Source organism: Chionomys nivalis, chromosome 23 (assembly GCF_950005125.1).
Source record: "Chionomys nivalis chromosome 23, mChiNiv1.1, whole genome shotgun sequence".
NCBI lineage: Eukaryota > Metazoa > Chordata > Mammalia > Rodentia > Cricetidae > Chionomys > Chionomys nivalis.
In genome coordinates, this window is record NC_080108.1 from 28,532,012 (window position 1) to 28,559,949 (window position 27,938).

General features: G+C 41.8%; 1 protein-coding gene across 3 annotated transcripts in view; it reads right to left on the reverse strand.

Moving 5' to 3' along the window:
* Window positions 1-27,938, reverse strand: part of Otud7a (OTU deubiquitinase 7A) — a 247,668-nt gene that overhangs the window by 85,377 nt on the left and 134,353 nt on the right. For 2 of the 3 annotated variants that reach the window (XM_057756512.1, XM_057756509.1), the window contains exon 2: window positions 18,433-18,561. The gene's annotated coding sequence lies outside the window, so the exon portion shown is untranslated. Of the gene's footprint in view, window positions 1-10,389; window positions 10,624-18,432; window positions 18,562-27,938 lie in introns of all 3 variants that reach the window. The other variant, XM_057756511.1, reaches the window with a different exon arrangement.

A 27,938-nucleotide genomic window follows, 5' to 3' on the forward strand; every position in this document is an offset into this window, starting at 1 on the left:
ACTACGGAAACTTGTGTTGAGGCTTCTCAAATCATTACAACGGGTACTGCCATGTGATCCAGCAGTACCATTCCTGGGAACACGCCTCGAGGCCTTAGGTCGTATGACAGATACTTGCCTAGTCATATTTATTACTTGGCTGTTCATTAAAACTAGGAAGAGAAACCAGCCTACATCTCTACTAACATATGGATAGATGAAGAAAATGTGATACCTACACACAGTGGGATTTCAAGTAGCCTTAAGAAAAATAAAATCATGACATTTGTAAGAAAATCTGTGCAACTGGAGATCATTATACTTGTCAAAGTAACTCAGACTCAGAAAGACAAATATCACATGCATTCTCTCATATACAGATCTGAGGTGTGTGTGTGTGTGTGTGTGTGTGTGTGTGTGTATAAATGGAACCAGGAGAGGGTAGAAAGAGGTCTTAAGTGACAGGTTGAAAAGAGTAATATATGTTCAATTGGGGCTGCTGGGAGGAGGGAGTAGCAGACGGGAGGGTGGGGGTGGGGGAAGAGAGGAGAATCAATGAAAAAAAGTGGCATGGAAATACTATACGGAAGCCCATTTACCTTGTACGCTAATTGAAAAGTTTCTGTACCCTGATAAGCCTCTCTGCCCGATGCAATAATCCAAATCAGACCAAATCAAACTGAATTAGAAAAAGTCTAGGTTTAATGGATATCATGATTCCAGACAGCTTTCCAGTCCCCCAGAGAGGAGATAGAACACAAAGACCAGTAAACCACATGTCTGTTTTCTGTGGGGCAGTTTAAATACCATGTGGGAGTGGTCTTGAGCATCTCTGGGGAGGAGTCATCATTTAGCGGGTTTTCTGAGATGCAGATACAGCAGGGTTTAGAGAGAGATGGGGAGGGGGCTGAGATGGAGCTTCCACTGGAACATTCCAGACTCTTTGGATATATGGATGCTAGGGGCTGGGGTGAGGCTTCCACCTGAACACTAATTAAGAGACTAATAATTAAAACTACTCAGAGTGGGCAAATTCCCAGTGATTTCAAGTGTTATAACTATTTTCCCACTTGTTTGAACCAGGATTCAAGAATGAGTGGCAGGTTGTAACTGGTTTGACTTATTTTAACCTGTACATTTTGTACCATCTTTTTTTCTTTCAGGTTTTTAAAAACTTGATCGTATTCCCTAGAGTTTTCTCACTCTCTGAGGTTTTCTGATTGTTCTTAGTGTGTCCTGTGAACTTTTCCCTTCCTACCAGTTAACATCTGCTTACAAAGACTCTGTCAGACACACACTCAATTTGGGTATGTGTTGCCTCTTCCTATTAGTGGCCTGAACTCCTGTAAGGGACCCTAACTTGGGAGCGGTCATTGCCTCACCTGGAATCTGTTCCTCAGGTTCATGCTTGTACACAGAGCCTGTGATTCTGTCACTCCTTCTTCATGTGTTTGCTCAATGGTATGTGTGTGTTCTTAAATGAGAGTGCGTTTATATTGAGGCCTGGGTAGACTGGTATCATCCTGGGTAGACTGGTATCATCCTGGGTAGACTGGTATCATCCTAGGTAGACTGGTATCATCCTGGGTAGACTAGTATCATCCTGGGTAGACAGGTATCATCCTGCCTGGTTGACTCTTGGCTTTATTTTTTGGTAGTATCTCTGTGAACCTTGAGTTCAATGACTCAGCCATACTGGCTGCCACCAACTTTAGGGCTCTGCCCCTGCCCTACCTCCTCTAGTGTTGGGGTTACAGAGGCACACTGCCACACTTATACTGTCACCTGGATGCTAAGGATCCAGATTCAGGTCTTCATGGTTGTGTGGTGCAACAGATGCTTTACTGACTGAGCCATCTCCCCAGTCTCTTTGCTGAATAGAATTCCTAAAGAGAAACTTCCGCTATCTACTGGTCCACCCTATGCAGGAAACCCAAGGTAGATGCTGTGCTGTTGCACGTCAGTTCATCGGTGGACTGATCTTGCTAGCCTTGCTAGCTTCCTCCACCAACTTGTTTGTTTTTTCTCTTCCTCCCTATCCTCTCCCCCTCCTCCTTCCCCTCCTCCTTCCCCCTCCTCCTCCTCCTTCCCCCTCCTCCTTCCTCCTCCTCCTTCCTCTCCTACCTCCTCCTCCCTCTCCTACCCCCTCCTCATCCTTTTTTTTTGTATCATTTTGAGTGGCTGAGGACTTGCTCAGCATATGTTAGGTCTTAGGTTCTATCTCCACCAGCATTACACACAGAAAAAGCCTAATTTTTGTACATGATGTGAATATACTCGATACATTTAAATTTACCCAATAAATGCAGTTATCATTTTTATGGATACTCAGATTGTCCTCCTTTTGGCCAGTGAAGCCTCTTCAGGTCGGCTATGGGTTTCTGAGCTTTGATTCTAGTGTGGCTGATAGGAGGTGACAAGTCATAGGTTCTTTTGTCCATCTACTGTCCCAGATCTGGAAACCAACATTTTGACACATCCAGTGGGAAGGTTTACTGTTTACTTTTCATAGCACATACATACATATTTTAAGAGTACAGCTAGAGAGCTTGGTGCACCCACTGACACTGGCTTAGTCACTGTCTATAGGACTTTTTTCATAGCTATGAAATATATTTGTTTTAATATAAAATGTGCTTGAATATTTCCAATTCAAATGGAATATTTCATGTTTTCTTTAAAGATTCATTTCATTTTATATGTATAAGTGTTTTGCCAGCATACATTAATATATCATATACATGTAGTGCCCACAGAGGTCAGAAGAGGGCATTGGATCCCCTGGAATGGGGGTTACAGATGGTTGTGAGCATTGAGAACTGGACCTAGATCCTCTGCAGGAGCAACTTAACTGATCTCTCTAGCCCTTTTGATGTTTGCACTTCATCTATTTTTTTTTACATATGATCTTCCTATGTGTACGTCTAGTCCTAGTTCTGAACATCAAGGGCGACAGAACATTACACAATTATTCAATGTATTCTACAGTATCTATAGGAGAACTTCACCACCACAGGGCTCCGCTGGTAAGAGCATTTCATGAGCTGTCATGAGGATGCAAACTCAAAACTCCAACACCCATGTACAAAGTCAGACAGATTTTTCCGTCACTGCAATAAAACAAGGCAGCTCACAGAAGGAAGAGTTCATTTGGACTCAGAGTTTTAGAGTGTTATGAGTCTGTTATGGTGGGGAGCGTGGCAGGAAGTGGAAGACGTGGCAACAGGAGCAGAAGGCTGGGGTTCATAGCTCAAGTACAAGAAGCAGAGAGGAGAACTGGATGTGGGTAGAGGCCAAGAAACTCTCAAATTCCACTTCACTAACCTACTTCCTCCAGCAATGCCATGTCTGCTAAACTTCCCAAACAGCACCATCAACCAAAGACCAACTGTTCAAATGCCCAAGCCTGTGGAGAGAATACTTCTTATTCCCAACCACCACACTCCACTCCTGGCCCCAACAGGCTCATACCACAGTACAAAATGCATTCAGTCCAACTTCAGAAGTTAAATTAGTCTTTCACAGGCTTTGCACTGTTCAAAAGTCTGAGTGTAAAGTCTCTTTTAAGGCTCAAGGTATTTTCTTAACTATGCTTCCCTATAAAATAAAAAAGCAATTTGCATACTTCCAATATACAATTGTGCACAATATATATTCTTATTCCAAATGGGAGGGAAGTGGGGACAATAATGAAGATATACCGAACCAAAGCAAAACCAGAACCCAGCAGGGAACATATTAAATCCTGTATCTCCTCCTCTGCTATCAAAGTGCTTGGATGGCTCTGCCCCTCCAGCTTTTCTGCCTGCAACACACATCCTATCCTGGGCTCGGCCACTCCCTGCACACCCGCACACGGGGCTCACGGCAGATGTCTCACGAGTCTCCACTGAAATCCAGGCTTCAGTTTCACAGCTTTATGAAATGGTTTTTCATAATCTCCTAACCTCCCAGGACCTTCACACATGGACGCCTGTCCCATGCTGCCTAGCCCTGGTGCCTCCCAGAAACAATGAGGAAAGAATCTATAACTTTCGCTCTTGCATTCTTCAAACTTCTAAAACCAACATCAATAGACATCACTGCCAAGTTGAGCTGCCAGCTTGTGATGGGCCCTGGACTCCCTGAGTCCCATTAGCAGCAGTTTACTTCATTCAGTTGCTTTCTGGGAGCAGAAAACTCCTTATTCTTGGCGGAGTCTTGCCCTAAGAGCACCCTTGCCTTTGTTCAAGTGCAGGGCAGGCCTCCTCTTTAACAATTACAGCCTCTCTTGCAGCATGTCCCAGCGTAACACTAAGCATCAGGAAATGTTTTTTTTTTTCCCTCTCCAAACTGTAATTTTGTATTTCTTTCTATCTACTGGTTCTTTCTCAATGTAGACTTGCATAAATGTTATTCCTAACATTCCATGGAATCAATAATTGTGTTATCCTGAATTTTCCTCTGCCAAAGAAATGAGCCCATTACTCTTCAATTTAACCTCAGGCAAGTTCTCAGCACACAGGCAGAACACAACTAGATTTTTTTTTTTGCCCAAATATCACAGGGATGACCTCTAGCCCCAGTGTTAATGTTGTTCTCCTCTGGCAGTCCTTGGGCTGGGCCTCCACAGTCTGCATTGTTTTCAGCACTAAAAGTTTCCTGGTTTCCACCAATGTGTCCCTTTGAACTCTTCTGACATTATGCAACCACTTTTTTAGTTCAAAGGTCCAAACTCTTGCAACTTTCTTAAAAACCAGTGTGTTCTGGTTCTTTAAGCAGCCACTCACTTCCTAGTACTAATTTCTGTATAGTTAGTTACTATTCTGTGGCTCTGATAAAACACCGTGACCAAGGCAACTCATAAAAGGAAGAGCTGATTTGGGCTTAGCAGCTGCAGAGTGATGAGCTCATCACTGGAGGGGAGACACGGCAGTTAGTGGCAGGACGTGGTAGCTGGAGCAGGAAGCCGAGAGACCACATCTCAACTCAAGTATGAAACAGAAAGAACTCTCAAAGCTCACTACCATATTTCCTCTAACAAAGTCACACTTCATGAACCTCTCCAAACTCAGATTCCTGAGTCTATGGAGGAGTCTTTCTCATCCAAGCCACCACATTTACCTGCAGAATACAATAATGTCCCGGAGTTTCGGAAATCTCATAGGCATGAAACTCTCTCCCTGTAGTCTCAATTTATTTATTAGTTTATTTTTGTTTTTCGAGACAGGATTTCCTCTGTGTAGCCCTGGCTGTCTTGAAACTTGCTCTGTAGACCAGGCTGGCCTCAAATTCACACAGATCCAGCTGCCGTTGCCTCCCAACTGCCGGGATTAAAGGCACGTGCCACCACCAACCTTGTAGTCTCAATTTAAATACCACTTACTATATGTGAAAATGAATATTATTTTCATGTAACCCAAACAAGGGTCACTTCATCTTCTATGACCCATATGACTCTCTAGTGCATTTTCCCCCCTCTTAAATATCACGGAGGTATTATTTAATGCTTCATTGTTAGCTCATTAAATTCCTTTTTTCTTTGATATGCGCTGACTTTTTTTTTCATGTTTTGCTACATCTGCTTTTCTTGTTGTCTCCTTTTCCTTGTAATTAAGAAGTTTAAATTGAGAAGAGGGGAATGAGCTGAGCCAAACAGAGAGGATTTTTGGGTGTGGTTGATGCTGTAATGGTAAAAGCATGTTATCCATTTGTTCAAACCTGAAAAGTTCACAACCCGGTCATTATAATGTGTCCATGTGCACTCTCCAACTGGCAGGGGATGCTAATGAGGGTGTGGGAATTGTGACACCCTCAAGTGTGGGAAAATGGAACTCTTTGTGACTTCCATTCATTTTTTTCTCTGTGTATTAAAATATCTTCTATATAGCTGCTTATTTTGTCCCTCAATGTGTATGGATTTAGGTCTAAAAATCATAACCAATGACAGAATAGAAAGGATCTCACTAAAGCTTCCTTCTCTAGCTCCATGGTTTGAGTATTTGAAGCTTTAATGCAAATGAATTTAGCACTTATAAAAAGCACATTTTAGGTCAATCTTATTATTTTGAATAGCTCCATTACTATAGGATAAATTGGCTATATATATATATTAGATTTATGCCACAGCATTTGTGAAATATGTCTTCCCTGTCCCTATTATGTGTGTCAACTGAGTATTGTGTTTATAAACAAAGTTAATGATTTTTCTGAGTGGAACGTATATAGAGAGGGTCTGTGATAATGACTCAGTGATTAAGAGCACTGGTGATTCTTCCAGAGGACCCAGGTTCAATTCCCAGTACCCACAATCCAGCTTACAACCCTCTGCAACCCCAGTTCTGGGGAACTAATGGCCTCTTCTGACCTCCCATGGCATCAGGCATGTATATGGTGTACAGACATATATATATATATATATATATATATATATATATATATATATCTCCACATTGTGCTTTGAACTCACACAAACACCCCCTATCAACACATCAAAGAGAAAAAACACACAAGGAATAATAATCACTAATTCTGATAGAACAATTGGACCTGGAAGTGAACTCAGTAAGGCTACAGAGCATGAAGACACTTGCCCTGACTTGTAAAACCATTGACCTTGCAGCTCTCTTAAACCATCTGCTATCAGATATGCTCTCTCATCTTTGAAAACCTGTGGCCAGTGTTGCGGCTACCTTTGAGGGTGCTAGCCCTGGAGTGTGTGCAGCTCCCTTGCTGCGGAGGATATATGCTCTCATTTTCCAGGCTCAAAAATCCAGCTGTTACGCAGCTATGAAATATGTGTCTCTGTGACCTCCACAAAGGCCTTTATTAGAGCCAAACAACTCACCAAACAGGTTGATACCTCTGCTATGGATTCACCCAGTCATTTCGTTCAGCTTTGTATTAAGCTAAAGGGAAAACAGCCTAGTGGGTCTGGCTTCTTTCCTAGCCTCTCATTGGCATGCAGCTGCTGCTGTTCCATCCTCCCAGCCTCCTCCTCTGGCAGTGTGAGCGTCTTTAAAGGAAGGGCTCACCTTTTACTTGTCTATACACCGTGAGTTAGAACACACCAAGTGCTAAACGAATATGCTGAACAACTGAACAGAAGGGACTAGAAATGCTAAACTCAAGTGCTTACTCCATTCTGATGGGTAGAAATGAAAATAACCATGACTCAACTTAGACTGGATTAAACATAATGCTATTATTTACAAGTATATCCATTACAATTAAAATAAGATTTTTGTGAGTCTGTCCTTTTTGGGGTCCCGGAGATGAAAGTCACTGTTTTGTACAGACTAGGCAAAGAACATTCTACCACCAAGCCACTTCCCAGCCCCAACTCTGATTTTATTGTTTATTTTTTGTCATACGGGACATCATACCCACAACCCTATGAATGTCAGGAATGTGCTCTATCATGGAGAACCCTGCCTGACCTAAAAGGAACATTTGAGGAGGATTTAGAATGTTTGAACAGAAGTCAAGAGTACAGAAACTCTTGCAGGCCCAGGGGCTTACAGCCATGAGGGCTGTGGGAGATGGGCAGAGCCAGCCATCTGTCCTAGCAAGGCAGATAGCCTTGGCTCTATTCTAAGGGCTGTGAGTATTTCTGACATATGTGCTTTAGGGAAGGAATCAAAGCTACAGAACTTGGGCACAGAGTGAACCATGCATGCATGGTGGCAGAGCAGGGGGAAGGTACTTGTTCAGGGGCTGGAACTTGCCCACTCTCTCCACCCTTCAGCCTACTGCAGATAGAATCATGACTCAGCAGGAATTGGGGGAGACTGCCTTCCAGAGAAGACAAACAGCCCTCTTAGCTCTGGCGGGTATCAGGAGTGGTTAAAGCCAGCAACACATTCAGGCCCCAGGCCTGAGATCTCCAACCTGGGTGAAGTCATACTGGCAATATGCCCCACCTGAGGTAAAGTGATGTCACCCAGTCTGACCTGTGAGGAAAGCATTAGCTTACCAGGTAGAAGGAGACCCAGTACAGCCTGCTCCCATGTTGTTTCCTCCTTGTCCCTTCATTTTAAGTGAGGAACTGAAAATGATATCCACAAGTCCACTTTGTATCTTGGGACTATGAAATGTGAAGCAGGAGGAGAAAATACACTGAAACTTGGACAGAACCTGGTACCAGTGAACATTGGCAATGGCTTTAGCCTGCACTTGGAGTTTTATTATCATTTCCATATAAGCACTGATTCATTCAAGTCAACTAGGTCAAATGTTTAACCTTATGTATAACTGGTATATGAAAGCAATGTGCCTCCAAGGTCACAATTAGAGATGAAGAAACAGTGAGAAGAAAAAATTTAAGACAGTTGTCACTTATAAGTGTACATATAAAGCTGAAAAATTAAAATGGGTAAATTTATTCAAGCTGCAGACAAAGACATTCAAAGAAAAATAAAAGCACTGTAGGGCTCAAGAGCTGTAGGGCCTGAAGCTGCAGGACCCAGGAGCTGCAGGACCCAGGATCTTGTCTTGGGTCCATGGTGATGGAGGTTACTGAACTGGAGAGGTCAGGGTTGAGTGCATGGGAGTTTCTGTAAATTCTGCACTCATCACAGTAAGGTCTCATTCCAGACTCACATTAGAGAAAACCACACTTTTTAAATCTTATTAAATTCTTCATTATATCTTATGTCCCAAATAGGCAAAACAGTTCTGATACTGATAAAATGTAAGAAAAGTTGAGGGAAAAATCATATGATCATCTTTTTGTTTGCTTTATTTCATCTTGAAAGAAAGCAGAGGTAGAAGGGAGTTTCTTTTGTCTACTGAAGAGCACAGATCCAAACCTCTAATAATGATAAGGACTAATAGAGACCATTAGTAGGTCTGCTAAGATTGAAGGCAATTCATGACTAATAGGAAACAGGTAAAGCTAGATAGATGAAACAAGACCAAGATATACAAATCAATACTTTCCTCCATTTAGTTAGTGAAGCATTTTTAAATACAATAAAGAGATCTATTTTATAAGAGCCATCACAGAATAGTCTGTGAATCAACCAACGGAGCACAAGCAAAAGCAAGAGACACTTTGACTTTGTTCTTCTTCAGAAAAGAAGACACCTTCCCAAGGCACAGGACAGGAGACTGTCTGGATGATGCTGATTTTCTAGCATTTGAATGCAGACAGACTAGGAGCTTTCGGTTGACGACCAGTTTATAAAACATAAGAGGATAAGCAAGAAACGCCAAGATAGTTTTGATAAAGAAAAAAGTGGATGCAGGGTTTACATACATACAACCCGTGGCCTATGGGCTTCAACCCGATCGATGAGGGTAGGTATGAGAGTGGCCCAACAGAAAGCTCTAAGTTACTTCAAACATGGCATTATTTCCAGGTGATGTTTTAAAAATAAGTCAGCTGCATAGTTCTCAAGTGTGAATGTTGTAGATTGAGAATGTTCTGTTGCAGAGTCAGTGCTTTGACATGTCTGAGAAGAATCTGTCTTCCTGTTAAGTTCATTCTATACATGGAAGGATGATGATTAACCAGTGGCAAAGGGGAGGGAGGGGGTAGGTGTGTGTGTGTGTGTGCGCACATGCGCCTATGTGTCTGTGTGTTTACATGTATACAGTGTAAGACTGAGTAAGGAAAAAAACCTGGCATATGATGCAGGCATATGTGCCTAATTTCCTACCTTAGACCTATTCACCTTTCCCTTCATGACCAGACACTTGCTTTTGTTCCTGGCTGTATCATACCCAACCATCATATGTCATGTTAGCAACTGATCACGGCAATTCTCCCATGCTCTCCCAGTTTTTCTCGTATCTAAAAGTATTCAGACGGCCAGTTTTCCTACAAACCACTAAAATTCCAGATGAAACCTGCTGGGCTCTCTCTGTGTGACAAACATTTTGCTTTCTTAACGAAAGGAAAACATCCAGGAAGCCCACAGGCTGCAGCTGTGACAGTTCCCCTAGTGTCAGCACCAAGCCTGACAGTTCTGTGGAAACAGGCTGGGCACTCTCCGGCCACTTGGAGATGAGAGTTTTAGTAACTGAAAGAACCAAAGATGTAGAGAATCTTTTTTTTTTTTTTTTTTTTTTTTTTTGGTTTTTCGAGACAGGGTTTCTCTGTGGTTTTGGAGCCTGTCCTGGAACTAGCTCTTGTAGACCAGGCTGGTCTCGAACTCCCAGAGATCCGCCTGCCTCTGCCTCCCAAGTGCTGGGATTAAAGGCGTGCGCCACCACCGCCCGGCTGTAGAGAATCTTAAATGCATGAAATCCCAAGAGAACTGGCCATCCATAAAGTGAGCTGGCCATCTTAGGGGGAGGGGGGAAGACCAGTTCAACAAATTCCATAGGGATTCATTAAGAACAAGATGGTTTCTTGTCTGTTGTTCCTATTTGTTAAACAAACTACAAGTGTGTCAGAGGATGAGCGCGGGTGAGCACACTTGGTACCTTAAGGCAGGGTAGACTGTAGACTCCCGTGACGTGGACTTTGGATCTCTTCATGAATGCACAGCACAGGCCCAATGCAGATAGATATGGCCACTCCAGGAAGGTTGGCAGAACGTGATGTGGCCATTTCCAGGTCTGGCTCCTAACTGCCTCCCGGGTCTCAGCTTTTCTCTGACTTCTCGTTTGCTAGTATGCAGAGAGCCCTGTGAAGGACCACGGGGTATGCTGGAGCCACTGGAGGGAGAAAGGCGATACCTAGGCAACCATACGGGGCAGTGACCACCCTGGGCTAACACAGTAAGAAACAGAGTCAGGCATGTTAAAGCACGGGATCTATGCAAGGCTCAGCACTTGTCTGGCCTCTGATGCAGGGAGGCTCCAGAAGACATAGAAAGCAAAAAGCCACCCCCCAAAAAACTTTAATAAAACCTATAATAGCAAACCCCCAAATTTTAAATGACAAAATATGTAAGAGAATGACAAAATTATGTAAGAGAATGGAAGAAAAATTTGGAAATTATAATAAAGAAGTGGTTGGTTTCAGAATCTATGCCTGGAACTCCCCAGTGAGGAGAAAAAGACACATGGGTTGATAAAACTTTGAATGTCCAACTTAGAGGAAATCCAAATGACCAACAGACAATTGAAAGCCAAACAACCATGTGAGGATGCTGCAGGGAAGCAGAGGGAGAGCAGGTGTCCACGGGAGGCTGTGCTCTTGGTGTCAATATGAAAATCTCTCTAAGGCACTTGGAGAATATTGACATTATAGAGTATGATTAAATAACAGTAAAGGGAAAAAACAAGTTCGCAGAAAAATGTGCAGGGGACACTGGCTGCACTCGGAAGGTGACAATAATGGTCTATTTCTTACCAAGCAATCTGCATTGCTGCCCCATCGCAAAGAGTGACACAGTGCAACACCCTAATAACATTGTTAAGCTCCCCCATTCCTTTCTTTCATCTGAAGAGCAGTTTCAGGAGAATGGACATTAACATTCACAGCCCATATATGGCTACAGGAGTAGACATGGGAATTTTCCACTTATTTTCAGAAAATAATTGAAATTTTACAAGCAGAGGAGAACTTTAGAGCTTAAATAGACCAACTGCAGTTGAAAATTCACATGTCAGTCGCCAGTGAAATTCAGTGTTCAAGCAACTGCCTCTCCAAACAGATCAAACTAGTAAACACACAAAAATGAAAATAACAATGGCATGAACAGCCACCATCCTGATGATTTGAGACTATCAACTTGATTTCTCTCATTCCTCAACAACTTTACAGACTACACTAACTGCTTTCTTATTTAGTTATTTGTATTTTTACTCTTTTAGATACTAGAAACACATATTAAATCCACACAGGCATTTCACAGTATCTAAAGACAACTGACTTCTAATCTTGAGTCCTCACTTTAAAAAATTATTTTCTGGCTTGCTAGGGATTGAACACAGAGCCTCTTTAAGCTAGGCAATTGCTTTATCACTGATCCATGCCCCTGGTCCTCGCTGTCTCCCATTTGAAATGAGGAGAGTGTCTTCTGTGGTAGCATGGCTCCAATAAACACAGGGCTAATATTGAGGAGCATCAGGAAGAGGTTGGCTTGTTACAGCTGATGTTATTATCCAGGCATTAATTTGCAAACACATCCTTAAACTAATAACCTTAGAAACCCAGCAAAGTCCTGTGGAGTACCATGCCTTCACAAATTTGCACTGGCAACTTCCATAGTCTAGAACAGCAAAAGAACTCATAATTCTTCTGTACAGATGAACAGGAAGTCCAAGATCAGCTGTTTAGGTTGATAAAGGGACTGCAATCGCAAGCAGAAAATGTGTTTGTACATACTACTCTGAGAAAAGAATGGCAAAAACAATTTCACTCCAATACTGGGCAGTGGCTCAAGACCAAGCAAGTGGCACACAGCTCTGGGGGAGACTGTCTCTGCAAGTCTGAAGCATTGATTCCAACTAAGGAAATTCTTCCCTCTTGTCCATGAATGGAGCACGCTTTTCTGAACTTAACACTGTCCTCAAAGTCAGGCAGTGGTGGCTCATGCCTTTAATCCCAGCATTTGGGAGGCAGAGGCAGTTGAATCTCTGTGAGATCAAGGCCAGCCTGGGCTACAAGAGCTAGTTCCAGGACAGGCTCCAAAGCTACAGAGAAACCCTGCCTCAGAAAACCAAAAAAAAAAAAAAAAAAAAAAAAAAAAAGTGTCCTTACTACCTGTGGTTCCAGTCTCTCTAACCAATGTCCAAGGACACCACCATAGCTGCAGAGAAGAGAAACTGAATCTGACCATGAATCAAGTGAATCAATAAAGGAAAGATGAACACATCCAACAATGGGAGTGAGGGAAGCAGAGGAGGGCAGACGCTCTTCCAGCAAAGAAAGTGCCATGAAAAAGGTCACTCAAGAGCTGCACATCTGGGTGCACACACCCTTCACTTCAGGCATGCTACCATTGCTGTGATAAGTGACCCCAAATTTAGGAACTTAAATAAAATGTGTTTGTGGCCTCATATTATCTGTAGGGCAGTGAACAGCATGCAGTTTGAGTGGATTCTGTCCCCAGGTTGTTAACCCAGTGTTGATTGGGGCTGTGATCTCAGGGGAAGGCTCGGCTAGGAAAGGGTCCCTTACCAAGATCCCCCATTCTTCCTTGCCTGGATTGTTGTGGAGGATTGATACATGTTGGGGAAGGCATCATTCTTGAGACAGTCATCACTTTCTCTGAATGTTTACCAAGGACAAGGCAGTGGGCACATCCCTGATAGAGGATGGGATATCAGGAGGTAGGAATGTATGTTGGAGATCCTTGTCAGCTGCCGCTTGCCATCGTACCCACACCCTGGGCAAGTTCACCATGCAAATAAATCCAAAGGTACCTGGGATAGCACTACCCAGTCCTTATCATTTAGCAGTCATCTTATTTTTTAATCTAATTATTACCCCAAAATTTACTCTCCAGTTAGAAAAGTTGGGAGAGGGGGCTGAGATTTCTTAACATCTTGATATTCTGCCTCAACATAAACTGGCAAGCCTGCTTGATCTTATTCTGAAGCTCTTGAGAAGCATCATAAATATTTAAGGATGTACATCTGATAAAAATGCAAAAGTCAGAGGTCTGCCTGTAAAATGGATAATTATATTTTTATTGCCTAATAAAAAGTGACCTCAAATGTGTTATGGTGCTCTGTAGAGGTAGTTTAACAGTATCCTACACCTAGGCTTCTTTTCTAACTTACTGTACATCGCAGTTACTAAAAAACTCCTTGACTTAGATGACTTGCCTTCCGGTTGGTTCCCTTATGAATGAATAGGTGAAATGAGAATTTGGTATGTGCCCCTGGAGGATTCTGTCTGAGAATTTAGCATCTGCATGGCTTAGTAGTCCCTCTGTACATGGCTGCACAATGATTTCAATAGAAACCAGCTTTCCTTGAGAAGCTGATTGTTTAAAAGCTTACCAGATGCACACAACCTTGGTCAGCTCATTTATACACTCATGCTAACACAAAATCTGTGTGAATGTAAGTTTCTCCCATTCCTGAAGATTCTAGCCCCACCTTGGGGATGGTCCAGCCTTTTGCTACTTTTTCTCATGGTCTCTTGTTGTGGGCTGTGTCTTCCCACAGATGTAGCAAAGGCATCAAAGCTGAGTTCAGATAACTAGTGCTTTCCTGACTGGCAACACCTTGCCACTGGATCCACAGAAGGGAAGCACATGAGGAGCACACCAGCATCTAGGCATGTTCTAATGACTGGGGCAAGAGAACCAACATGTCTTCTCTGAGTTCATCCGTGAGACTCTCTGTCCATTCATTCCCTTGCATGGTCACATAAAGGACATCACAGTTCCCAAGGAAAGCTGTGGGGATGGGGAGTCACAGTATCCAAAGCGTGGGTACAAAGAGGATGGACCATTAATGGGGATACATGCTGGGGCATGGCGTTGTCATGGTGATGGAGCCAGGGCAGTGATCATCTGCCATCCCTGAGCATCCTAGGGTCCCTTCAGTTATTTTAAGGCGAAGTTAATATAGGATGCTTTAAAACCATTAACTTTCAAACTGAAGCTCCAAAAAGAACCCTTACTAATGTTCATTTGTGAGGATGCTCATGACCAGGAAGTCCTCCCTGCTATTGTATTGCCCTGGGGAAGGAAATCTCCCAGCACAACAAAGGGACCAACCAGGGATTGGTCTTTAGAAGCTCCTGTGTTGTCCACTTCATTAAGAAACCCTTTTCTGTTATTTTCTGTGATAATGCTATTCTGATCAGCTGTGTACTAGCAGTAATCTATAAATAATTTAACCTCACACATATGCTTCCTTTTATAGGTTATCTGCAAACGCGCACACATAAGAAGTGTGATATCAGTGACCTGGGTGAACTTTAACATGAGTTACAATGCATTTGTGTGGGGGAGGTGCTACAGTTTGAGGATGTCCCTGACAGTTCATGAGCCGGATGTGTGCTTTGCAGGGTGGTGGTGTCAAACCCATAAAGATGGGGGTGGGTTTTGATACACAACTCTTAGCAGGGGTTGGTGCTGGAGTGGTGGTCAATTCTCAGAGGGCAGGGCACACGCATGCTTAATTCTTTTGCACAAATAAGCTCCATTCCAATTTCCTGTCTATGCTATACATACACATGTCTATGCATAGCAGGCTATGCGTGTCAGGAGGCTGGAAAGGCTAGCAGCTCAGGGTAGAGACCTGTCTACCTCAAGTGACCAGCAAGTCTGTGGAGGGGGCTTTCCATCCCTGTTTCATTCTCTGAAACACAGGTTGTTATATGGGTTGAAGTTCCACTGGATACACTTGTGAAATGAAAACAGGGCACCCCCCCTTTCCATCCATATATTCAAATAAAACGTAAGTGAGCTCTTTGGTGTTTATGTAGAACCACAGACCATTCCACTCATCTGCACTGCTCTATGTCTGCATCTTGGAAATGGAGGAGGCAAAGCTGTGTCCCCAAGGACTGAGTCAGGGACCAGGGGATCAGCAGCGGAGCAGTTGCACACCAATGGCTGATAGAAGGACGTTGTAGGTGGTGATCAGAATGCAAGGAGGCCTAGTTGGGAGCTTGGGTTTGGCACAGAAAAACAGTGTTACTGTTCAGGAGGAAGAAGGACAGGCAACATCTGCAGGGTCATCCCCCAAGCTCAGTGTACAGAGAGGCAGACAGAAGGCACACAGGGCACAAGGAGAGCACAGGATGCAGCCACCTACCAACATGCTGTGTGAACCTCAGCCCTCCACTGCTTTGATGAGTTGTTTAGGAAAAGTGGGGCAAGTACATTGTTCAGAAATAGCAAATCTAAGATACTAATGTATTCTCCCAGGGCAGGCTCCTTTGTTAGACTCACCACCATGCATGTTGTGCTGGCTACTTTTATGTCAACTTGACACCAGCTAGAGTTATTTAGGAAATAGGAGTCTCAATTGAGAACATTTTCCCACAATATTGGCCTGTGGGTAAGCTTGCGGGGCATTTTCTTGATTAATGAGTGGCATGGGAGGACTCAGTTCACTAAGGGCAGTGCTACCCATGGGAAGGTGGTCCTGGATGGTGTAAGAAAACAGGCTGAAAAAAGACATGATGAAGAAGCCAATAAGCAGTCCTCCTCCACGGTCTCTGCGTCATCTGCTATAACTTCCCTCAGTGATGGACTGTTACCTAGAAGTGGAAGAGGAAATAAACCCCTTTCTTCCCATGTTGGTTTTGGTCATGGCGTTTCGGTGTAGCAATAGAAACCCAGGCACAATACGGTGATACAGATGCGGTAAAACTTCTACAGCAGCCTGCACTTCCACAGCCGTTTGCTTGATAACATTTTCAAAACATTCTCAGGGAAGGTTCGTTGCAAGGCAAGAAGTACACATGAAACCACGGACTGAGTCACACAGGAGGAAGCTAGCAATCTTCAGACAAATATCTAGTTACGACTGGTGACTGAAAAGCCAAGAGGCAGTAGATGAGGGAGAGCTGGAAACAGAAGGAGAAGGACTTGAGGTGGCCAAGTAGATTGGAAAGAAGCAGAATGGCAGAGAATCTCCACCTCAGCAGGATGCTGCAGGGACAAATTCCCCTGTTGTGGTGACTGGGTTTCTCCTTGAATCTCCTAAATGTAGAACTTTAGAATGTGACCATGAAGATCATAGGAGCGTTTGTACTTTTGCCAAGGGTTGTTTAAAAGTCCTTAGCAGGCGAGTGGCATCTAGTTGGCACTCTGCCCATCTTCCCTGTTCCATGTAATAGCTCATAGGCAGTGCTCAGTGATGCAGAACACCATTCTTCCCCACACCACTGGCAGTATCACTTAGTCTAAGGACATGTTGAAGGCTGAGTAGCGAAAATTGATCTAGGGTTTTGGCTAGTGGGTGTCAGAGACGAAGCACACACCATGGTCTCACTTCATTCCTTCTCCTGACCATAAAAACACATTCTCCTGTGCGGCGATCTCATAAACATGGAAATATGAGACAGGAGAAGATGTCCAGATTAATGGATCAGTTAAAAATTCCTATACGGCCATATAGGTTTGCTAATGTTATTTAATGAAAACTAACCCCAGGAGACAATATCCATAACCACAGCATCTCTGTGTTTGCCAAACTTATTGATTAATAGAAATAAAAGAGGCAATTTATAAAGGGAGCTGGCATGGCCATCTCTTAACAGGTCAGATAAAGCAGTGTACACTGATGGGCTGTTAAGGCCAACCCAGGTACTTACCTGAATCTAAGGAGAAGGAAAGAACCCAACCAATTTGGATCACAGACATTCTACAAAGTAAGTGGCTTAGAGTTTCAAAAGTATCAACATAATGGGAATGAAGGTATAGTGTTATGGCAAAGCATGTGCCAAGCATGCATATGTCCATGGCATAGCATGTGCCTAACCTGCATATGTCCATGGCATAGCGTGTGCCTAACCTGCATATGTCCATGGCATAGCATGTGCCTAACATGCATAGGCTCCAGGTTTTGATTCCAGCCCTATAAAACAAAACAAAAGGACATATACACAACCAAACTTGTTTCTTGGCATGGTAGTAACTCAGCCATACACTGGTCCTGGGCCGAATCTCTAGGACTGAACAAACAAACACAAATCAAACACACAAACAAACAAGAAGAAAAATAGCAATGAAGGAAAGGGGTGATGGGGGCAATACCAGGAAAGATGCAAACAAAAGCAAGGCAGAAAAAGAACGGTAAAGATGCAGTCAGCTCCAATGCACGGAAGACAGGGAAGAAACAGTGATGATGACTGTTTCCCAGAAAATCAAGGGCATCGGAATCGGGACAATATACCGGGTAACGCTGTTTCTCAGTGTTTCAGATTTCCTAGTGAGGATGCTGGTCTGGTTTTGTAGAGACTGCTGTGAGCTTAGGAGATCCATGCCAGAGGGTTATCTGCAGCTTGCTTTCAAATGTTTCGGATACAAAGTTTATAAACTCTCTGTGTAACCAATGAGTAAGTCTGGTTAAAGATTTTAGGAGTTATCACTGTCCTATTCCTTAGATTGTTCTGTACATTTGAAGTTCTTAATGGTAAGAAGTAAGGCAAAAAGGCAAATGAAAGTGTGTATTTCAAGAACTGTAAGATGAAAAGCCACTCGGCTATACAAAAACTGTCATTCTGGACAAGCATTAAAAAAGGAAGCATAAAATGAAAACGGTGTGTTAAGACAACAAGGTCTATTTTCTTTGCTTTTATCACTCTTAAGACACAAAATGAACCCCAGCTGCAAAAGTGGCAATGCTAGTTTGCACTAAGGTGCACCAGGCTACTTGTCAGTCACCAATGTCACGTTCTTCTCAAGAGTAAAGCCATCCTCCATTAAACTCCAATGCGGTGTCAAAGGTATTTCTGACCTTACATTCACTGTGTTCCTGTGGGAGGTTAGCACGATGCATGGGGTTCGACCCCATTTCCTGGTGCTCTGTTCCTAGAACTCTGAGGTCTTTGGAGATGTTGGTAGCCCTCTCACCCTGCCACCAGGACCCCAGCATTAGACTTACTTTTCAGACTCCTTGCTCTTTGGAGGTGAGTGGCATTCAGGCATTTGGGTCGACATGGCACCGTCCCTGCTGGAAATGGCCCATTGCTGCCACAGGGGAGGTATGGAGCCCAGTTAGACCCTGAGAACTCTGGAAAAGAGAGAATAGAGAATATTCAGAACTTTCACTAATTGAGCATGAATAATTTATATAATTTCTCTCTTTTTTCCTCATTAGAGGCACCCTGTGAGTAATTCTCTATAAATCATTTTTGTAGGCAATACATTTTTGGAGTTCTTAAATAAAAACCAGAAGAATAAAATAGAGATTAAGTGAAAGAAAATGAAGCTTAATAGAAAATAGTCTTGAAGATGAACAAAAGTGGAGTTTTCACACCTAATTTCTGAATATTAGAAGTCTCCAGCAGATGAAACAGTGGGGTTTGGGATAAAAGACAAAGTTATGGATCACTGAGAAAGCAGCGGACTTAGTAGTCAACTGTTACTTAAATGGCCTGTGATTTCTGATGAAAGTGTAAAGGCAATTGAAAGAGAGGTTTTTTTTTTTTTTTGTTTGGTTGCTTTGTTTGTGTGTTTTTTGGCTATAGGGAAAACTAGGTATCAATATGCAAAATATGAATTAGGGCCTTACTTAAAAGCATATCTATATGCAAAGCATAAAACAATAATGATGATGATAATAACCATAATAATAAACTTCTCAGGAAGAAACTCATAGAAAAGTTTTATAATATTGATTTGCACAGTTATTTCTTGGTATGGCAGGAAAGATAGGCAGATAGGAGGGACCCAAACTGGCTCTCATGGAAAATACCATGAAGACAGAGAGTAGAAGCCACACACTGGGGGAACATTTACAAAATACACAGCAGACTAAGAGGCATTACCCATTTTGTTCATGAGTAACCTTTGCAGGTAAGTCACCTCTTCCCTTTCCTTTTCCCTCTGCCCTGGCCTATGGTTGTCCCACACCCATGGCCTAACTTCACCTGCAGCACAAGAACCGGGTTTGTTCAGGAACCACCTGTGCCTGGAAGCTGCTTATTCTCTTTCTCGCTCTTTCACCCTGCCTGCTGCCATCTCCACCTTGCATGGCTAGTTTGACTGGTAAGGTACACTTTTCTTCTCTGATCTCTCTCCCGCTCCCCTACGACTGTGGCTTTCTGCACCCATAGGCCAAGCTCAAGACTTGTGGTTTGGGAGTCATATTTTTCTGGTCCAATGAAATAGCTTATAGACCATCTTTACTGGGCCTAGATTAGGTCAGGCATCTTCTGTATTGACCCAATAGAAGCCATGCAGATTGTCTTATCAGCCATACAACTAAAGAAAGAACTTCACAAGCCCAGGCCAGATTACAAAACCAAAACCAACCTGAATAACCAAGATCATACATCTCCCACCAAACCTCTAGTCCAATGAGAATTGCCTAGAGGAACCCCAGGGCACAGGATTTAAAAGAAGAACCATAAACTTTATGAAAGAAGAAAAGGAATTTAAAGAAGATGTGAACAAACACTTCATTGAACACCAAGAGGCTAACAATAGATACCTGAGTAATGGTCAAGGAAAATACTAGCACATACCCGAATGAAATAACAAAGATAATTCAGCAGTTATTTCAAAGCTGAATCCAACAGAGTTAGAAACATTGAAAGGAACACAAGTCAAAGTGAAGATAGAATTGAAAAAAATATTTCAATTAGAGAGCTCAGGGGAAAGAGAAGAAGAATGAATAGAGTAGAGGACAGAATATTAAGCCTTGAAGATAAAGCAGAGAATCTAGATCAAATAAGCAAAGAAATGAAAAATTTAAGGAAGCACAGCAAAGGACCATGCAGGAAATGCATGGCACTATCAAAAGGCTAAACCTTTGAATTACAGGCACAGATGAGGGACAAGAATCCCAAGTAAATGACTCAGATCAGATTTTTAAGACAATCATATACAAGAAGCATATAGAACCCCAACTAGACGAGACCAGAAAAGAAACTCCTCATGGCATATCACAGTCAAAACACTAAGTATACAGAACAAAGAAAAAAACTTTGAAAGCTGACAGAGAAAAACCACAAATCACATATAAAAGAAACCCTATCAGAACAGCAGCTGATTCTGATGGGAAAGTCTAAGAACCAGAAAAGCCTGGAGCAATAGACTCCAAGTCCTAAGGAACCACAGCCACCAACCTAGAACACTGCATCCAGAAAAGCCGTCCGCCATTACCAGGTATAAAGAAAGTTATCACATCCAACAACAGCAACAAAAAACAACTAAATAGAATCCTGGAAGCAATACTTAGAACCAAAGAGGGAAAAAGATATAGTCACAGGAGTCTAGAAAGAAAACAAACAAAGCTAAATTAATAAAATACAAAGCACAACTAAGCAAACCAGAAGAATATGACTGCAATCTAAATACACCTTTCAATGGGGGCTGCATCCAGTCAACAGACACAAGCTAGCTGAATGATTAAGAAACAAATCTGTCCTTCTGTTGTCTACAAGAAAGCATCTTAGCTGTAAAGTGAAAGGATGGAAAAAGTATTCCACTCACATGGACTCAGGAATCAAGCAGGCATGGCAATCCTAAAGTCTGACAAAATAGATTTAAAACTCAAAGTAACCAGAAGAGACAAAAAAGGACACTTTGTTCTTATCAAAGGAAGAAGTAACCCAAACCACATACTGCCCTAAACACATGCGCATCAAACACCGGTGCACCCAATTTCACAACAAGTACCGTAATGGAATTAAAAACACAGAATAACAAAAACCCATAGGTAACTTCAAATACCCCACTCTCTCCAACAGATAAGTCATCTGGACAAAAAATGAAGAAACATTAGCATTAAATGACATCCTACATCAAATAGACCTAACAGACATTTACAGAACATTTCACTCAAACACCAAAGAATAGACAATCTACCCAGTAGCACATGGAAATGTTTCTAAAATAGATTACATAGTGGAACACAAAATAAACATTAGCAAATATAGAAAAATGAAATAATTCCAGGTGTTCTATCTGACAATTATACAACAAAACTTAAAAATTGACAGCAGACAAAATTCCATTAAACTTATAGAAATTAAACAACTTACTACAGAATGATGAAAGGGTCAAAGAAGAACTCAAGAAGGAAATAAAAATATTCCTGGAACTAAATGAAAACGAAAGCACAACATAGCAAAACGTCTGAAACGCATTACAAGCAGTTCTCAGGGGAAGTTTATAGCCTTAAGCGTCTCCATAAAAAATAGGAAAGAGCACCAGTAAATGATTCGATACCACTTGTGAATTTGGAAAACCAAGAACAAATCAAATCCAAGCCTAGTCAATGGCAAAAAAATATATATATCAAAATCAGAGCAAAATTCAATGAAATAGAAACAAAACAACTCATGGAATCAAAATCTAAGAGTTGGTTCTTTGAGAGAAGATAAACAAAATTGACAGACTATTGGCCCAAACTAACCAAAGGAAAGAGATGACTAAAATTAACATAATAAAAACAAACAGAGAAACATTATAAAGACACCAAAGAAATATGGGATATTATAATGGAATACTTTAAAAACTTATATTCCATTAAGTTGAGAAACCTAATAAAAATAAGAATGGACGAATTTCTTGATTTATCCAAACTACCAAAGTTAAACCAAGGAGAAATCAACAATCTAAATGGACCCATAACAAAGGAAGACCTTAGAACAGTAATAAAAACATTCCAGTTAAAAAAATTCCATGCCCAGATAGGATTGCAGAAGAATTCTACCAGTCTCACAAAGAAGAACTACAGTCAATAAACATTTCTTAAAATTTTCAAAAAATAAAAATAGAAGAATAACCTTTGAATTGATTCTATGAAGGCAGTATTATTCTAATACCCAAAGCAGGTAAAGATATAACAAACAAAACTACAAGCTAACATAGATGCAGAATCTTTAGTAAAATGCCAGCAAGCCAAATATAGGCACATATATAGATCATCCACCATGAACAAGATAGCTTTATCCTGGAAATGCAGGATGGTTCAACATATATGAGCCAATAAATATAATAAATCATATAAATGGACATAAATAGACAAAAATCACATGATCATCTCAATAAGATGCAGAAAGAGCTTAGACAAAATTCAACATACATTCGTGACAAAGTCCTAAATAGAATAGAACTGGAGGGAATACACCTCACCAAAATAAAGGTATATGTGACAAACATACACAGTCAACATTTACAATAACTTTAGAAGATCTCAAGATAAACCCATTATAATCAGGAATGAGGCAGGGCTGTCTACTATCCCCATTCCTTTTTAGTATTGTGCTCAAAGCACTAGAGGGAGCAATAAGACAAGGAAAGGAAATTAAAGGGGTACAAATAGGAACGGAAGTCAAATTATCCCTATTTGCAGGTTATATTATACTACACATAAGAAATCCCAAAGTGGCAGGATACAATGTCACCTAACAAAAATCACAGCCTTTCTTTATAACACCAACAAACACAGTGAGAACCAGATTTTGGGGAACCTCCCACTTACTATGTCATCAAAGACAATAAACTATCTCAAAATAAACTCTGGTAGCAAAAGACCTCTTCAATGAAAATATCAAGTTTTTGAGGAGATTGAGAAAGACACTAGAAAATGGAAAGACATGTTGTGTTCATGGGTCAATAGAAATATTATTGTGAAAATGACCATCCTTCTAAAAGCTACAGTCCAATGCAATCCCAATGAAAATACCCATAGCATTCTTTACAGAAATAGAAGAATAAGCTATCATAAAAGTCAAACAGAACTAGAAAAGATCCAAGATATATAAAGAACCACACTGGGGCGATTGTCATTCCCCCTTCAAGATATATTATGGAGTTCTAGTAATAAAAACAAAATGGTACTGCCACAAACAGACTGATGTAATAAAACAGAGGATGCAGACAAGAGTACATGTAACCACAGTCATCTGATGTTTGACGAACACATGGATTAGAGAGAAGAAAGCATCTTGAACAATGGTGCTGGACGTCATCATGCAGATAACACGACTCTAGATCTGACTCTACCATCCAGCACAAACGTTAGCTCCAGAGAAATCAAAGACCTCAATTTGAAACCCCCAAAATTAAAAGCGCTAGAAGAAAATATAGGCCGTAGCCTACAAGATGGTGTAGGAGAGAACCCCGTTACCTATGAATTAAGATTATAGTTGTTAAGTGGGACCTCATAGAAAACTAAAATACTTCCATGTAGCTAAGAAAAACAATAAAAGAAAGAAGAAACCTAAAAAATGAGAGGGAATCTTTGCCAGTTATATCTATGACAGAGGATTACTATCCATAATATACAAAAAACAAGAGACAAGGAAACAAATGACCCAATTAAAAAATAGACTTGGGGTACAATCAGAGAGTTCTCAATAAAAATATTTTTAAAAACTAAGAAATACATAATTTTTTTATCATCCTTAGCTATTAGGGAAATGCAAATAAAAAACTCTGATAGTTCATCTCACCCCAGTCAGAGTGGCTAAAATCAAGAAAAACAACTAAAGTTAAATGTCAGTGTGATTATGGGAAAAAGAAAACTCTCACAGCAGGGACATGAACTAATGCAGTTGGTCTGGAAATCACTATGGGGAATCCTCATACTAAAAACAAATCTACCACCTGACCCAGCTATACCATACCTTGGCACATGCCCAACTCCAAACAAACTTGCTCAGAAGCAGACACTGTCACCCTATTCACAATAGCTGTAAAATGGAAACAACCTAAGTGCCCTTCAGAAACAGATGGCTAGACAATTAAAATGTAGGGCATATGCACAGTGGAGCACTATTCAGCTGTAAAGAAAAACCACAAAATCTGCAGGTAAATGGATAGACCTAGAAAAGATTCTACTGAGTGTGGTAATCTAGAACCAGACTGACAGACATTACATGTTCTCTCTCATCTGAAGTTCCTACCTCCAAATCCTCAGATATGAGTACACAACAAGGAACAGCTACAGAAACTAGGACCGCGAAAAGGGACCATGGAAAGTGGAGGCTTGAGAATAGGGGAATGAATACAAGGGAAGGGAAAAGTGGAAAAATGTGATGGGGGAGCTTTATTAGAGGGGAAGAGACGGGCTCAGTGCAGCAGGAGAAGGTGGGAGGAGTGGCAAATAACACCAAGGATGTTTGATTAAGCCTCAAAGATTCATAGTACATCATGTTTACCTAAAATAATATACAGTGCATATAAGTGTATGTGAACATACACATCTCTCTCCCCTCTCTCATTTGTGTGTGTGTGTATGCGCACAATATGTATCTATCACAACCTGTTGTGTGGTGACTAGGGTTAATGCTAATGCAGATATATAATGAAAAGGAGCAAGCTGAGCACAGAAAAATATTTGAGGAGAAAAGGGGCATCAGAAAGTGGAACAGAGCTAAATTCTGTGTTCAGGGAAATAAACGGATTATGAAATGGAATAAAAGGAGTGGTGTCCTCGGGGCAGGATCACACCAAGCTAAATTTCCAACTTGGGGAAAAGGAACTTAAGAAAAGTTTAGAGCCAGGTGTGATGGTGTATGTCTTTAATCCCAGAGGCTGGACTGGTCTACAGAGCAAGTTCCAGGACAGCCACGTGTACGCAGTGAAGGTGACCATTAAAAACAGGCGGCTGGTGAAGATGTAGTTGGACAAGGAGGCCATGATCTAGCCTCAGCAAGCAGCAGAACTTGGCAGCTTCGCCTCATGGTTCTGGCTTTAGAGTTAAAAATAGAAGAAATGGGTTATGGAATTTGCCTCAGCACCTAAGGAATGAGGCTGGGGTCAGGAATGTGTCAAGGGTGTCCCACAATGGAGGCCTGGAGAGGCCATTTTGTGATGCTGTGAAGTTACAGCCTGGATTGCCATGGATACCCCAAGATGTTAGAGATGCCAGAGTCCTGGGATACCTGCTGAGGAGAGCTGCTAACAAGGAATGGAAGCAGCCCAAGAGAAGTGTGCTGCAGTCAACAAATCTGAAAGGAGTTGGAGATCTGAAGAACATTTTGACATTAGACATGGAGATGCAGTTTGGAGTTTGCCCAGTAGGTTTATAGCCTTGATTTGGTACAGTATCTCCTCACTGTGCTCCCTTCCCTATGTTTGGGAATGGCAAATATCCTGTGCCAGTTGGAAGTAGGTGATCTTTTTGATTTTGGTTTTACAGGGGGATTACAGTTAAGAGATTCCCATGACTTTGAACTTTGAAACAAGTTTGAGACTGTTATAGACTATGGGAACTTTTGAAGTTGGACTGAGTGCATTTTTGCATGACAATATGACTATAAGCTTTTGGGGGAGGGGGCAGGGGGTGGAATGTGGTGGTTTGAAAGAAAACTGCCCCCAAAGGGAGTGGTACTTTTAGGCATTGTGGCCTTGCTGAAGTAAATGTGGCCTTGTTGGAGGAAGTGTGTCATTCTGGGGATCGGCTCTGAGGTCTCTGGCTCCAGCTTTGCTCGGTATGATACTCAGTTCACATCCTGTTGCTTTTTGATCAAGATGTAGCCAGCACCCTGTCTGCCTGCATACCACCATGCTCCCTGCCTGCCACGATGATAATGGACTGAACCTCTGAAACTGTAACAGAGCCAGACCAATTAAATATTTTCTGTCTCTTCATAGCAATAGAAACCCTAACAAGAATATATATAAAACAAAGTTATATCACTTGAACTGACAATGCTCCCCATAAGACCCTAACAAAACCCCTAGTACCAGGCACAAGAAGCATCCTTTTGAGAACAGCCCAAGTGACTCCCCAAACAATATATTACATTGTTGTTTTCCTTGGTCTCCTCTCAGACGTTGGAGTCCAGTCCCATGGCTGAAGCTATTAGCACTATCACACACTTAGGAAACAAGACTTGGATGTTTTGAGCTGGATCTAACCTGAAAGCCTTCTTCCTTTGGTGTAGCTATCATAGCACCTTAAAATACTATGCGAGATCCCAAGGCAGGAAGCAGCTGATAGTCCTACCCAGCTGTGACCCCTATGAACCACATCAATGACCAGCACGGGAAGATATCCATGAAGGTGCAGTCAGTGACACTCACGTGTAGCCAACTGTTATCTAACTGGACTTAGGGTCCACTCGACAGGAGGGAAGTCATGCCTGGTAGTAGCAACCTAGACAACTACCTGGGACTAGTGAGATCGTGGATTTTAGAAGACAGTCTAGTACCACCACTTTGCTAGAGCAGCTTAATTCCTAAGTACACTTTAAATGTTATTCTTATGCCCATAGATGAGTGTATTTCTCATCCCTCATCAAAGAAGCGTCCCTTCACAGCAAATGGGGACCATGACAGAAAACCAAAAGTAGACGAAACAAGAGTTCAACAGACTGTGGGGATCCCAGTGCCAGTGGGTATACGTCTGTAGCACAGCTCTCGCATCTATTGCTCAGAAAACAGGATTGTTTCTCCCAGAATGGGCTGCATAAACAAGACCTGGAGAATTACAATAGCAGTAGGCATGCTAATGCAGAAGGGGGAAATCTCAGTGGTGGTGGGGTACAAAGAACTTTAGGTCACTAGAGACTGCTGAGAGAGGACGAGTAAACCTGTCTTAAGGACGAGTCCTCTGAACCAATGAACTGAAGTGGTCAGTCCTGAAATCATAGACACACAAACAACAACAGGGAATGAATTCAGCAGGTTGAATAAATGTGCATGTACCAACGTGTAATAATAATAATAAAAGGAAAAGAGGCTATTGATTTGAGAAAGAGGGGTATGGGCGGGGGTAAAGGGAAAGAGAGAAGTAGTATATTTCAAGCGCTATATTTCAAGTATAAATGCACTAAATATATTAAAAATGGCACCCAGAATATTTAGAGAATTCTAAGACAGAATAGAAGAAAATAAGCAAGTAGAAAAATGAACTATAGACAAATGAGTAGAAAAATAAATTGAATAAACAGGAATTTTGAAGACACTGAAGAATAAATCATTAAAGGTAGAAAAAAAATCTTCAAATTTCACATTCAATCAAAAAAATGTAACTAAAATTCGCAGAGCTAATACTCTGGGATTACTGGACATCAGCCCCAGTGGAGACAGGCTGAGGCTAGTCATGTGACCTCCTACCTCCTACCTCTCTTTGTTCACATTTTTACCTGGAGGATTTTTCAAAAGCTCCTTCTCTCCACGGTCCACCCAAAGGCCGTACCTTGAGGGAGTTTCTCTTAACACAGCCTCTAACCCAGATGGCACCCTCTCTTTTCCACTGTGGACCCAGCATTCTGCCCACCAGAGGGTATGCTAGAGAGGCTTGCCTGCTGACTGAAAGAGGAAGGTTGTTCCTGTCACATCCTCTCATCCCAGGTCAGGACATGCACGTGGAGAGTGGTTTTCTCTCTCAGTCATCCTAGGAGCCTTAGGGAAAGTGGGTTTCTAGGAAATGGATGGAATTCATACACTGGCCACTTGGGTTGTCCCTGGATTAGTGTGGCCCCG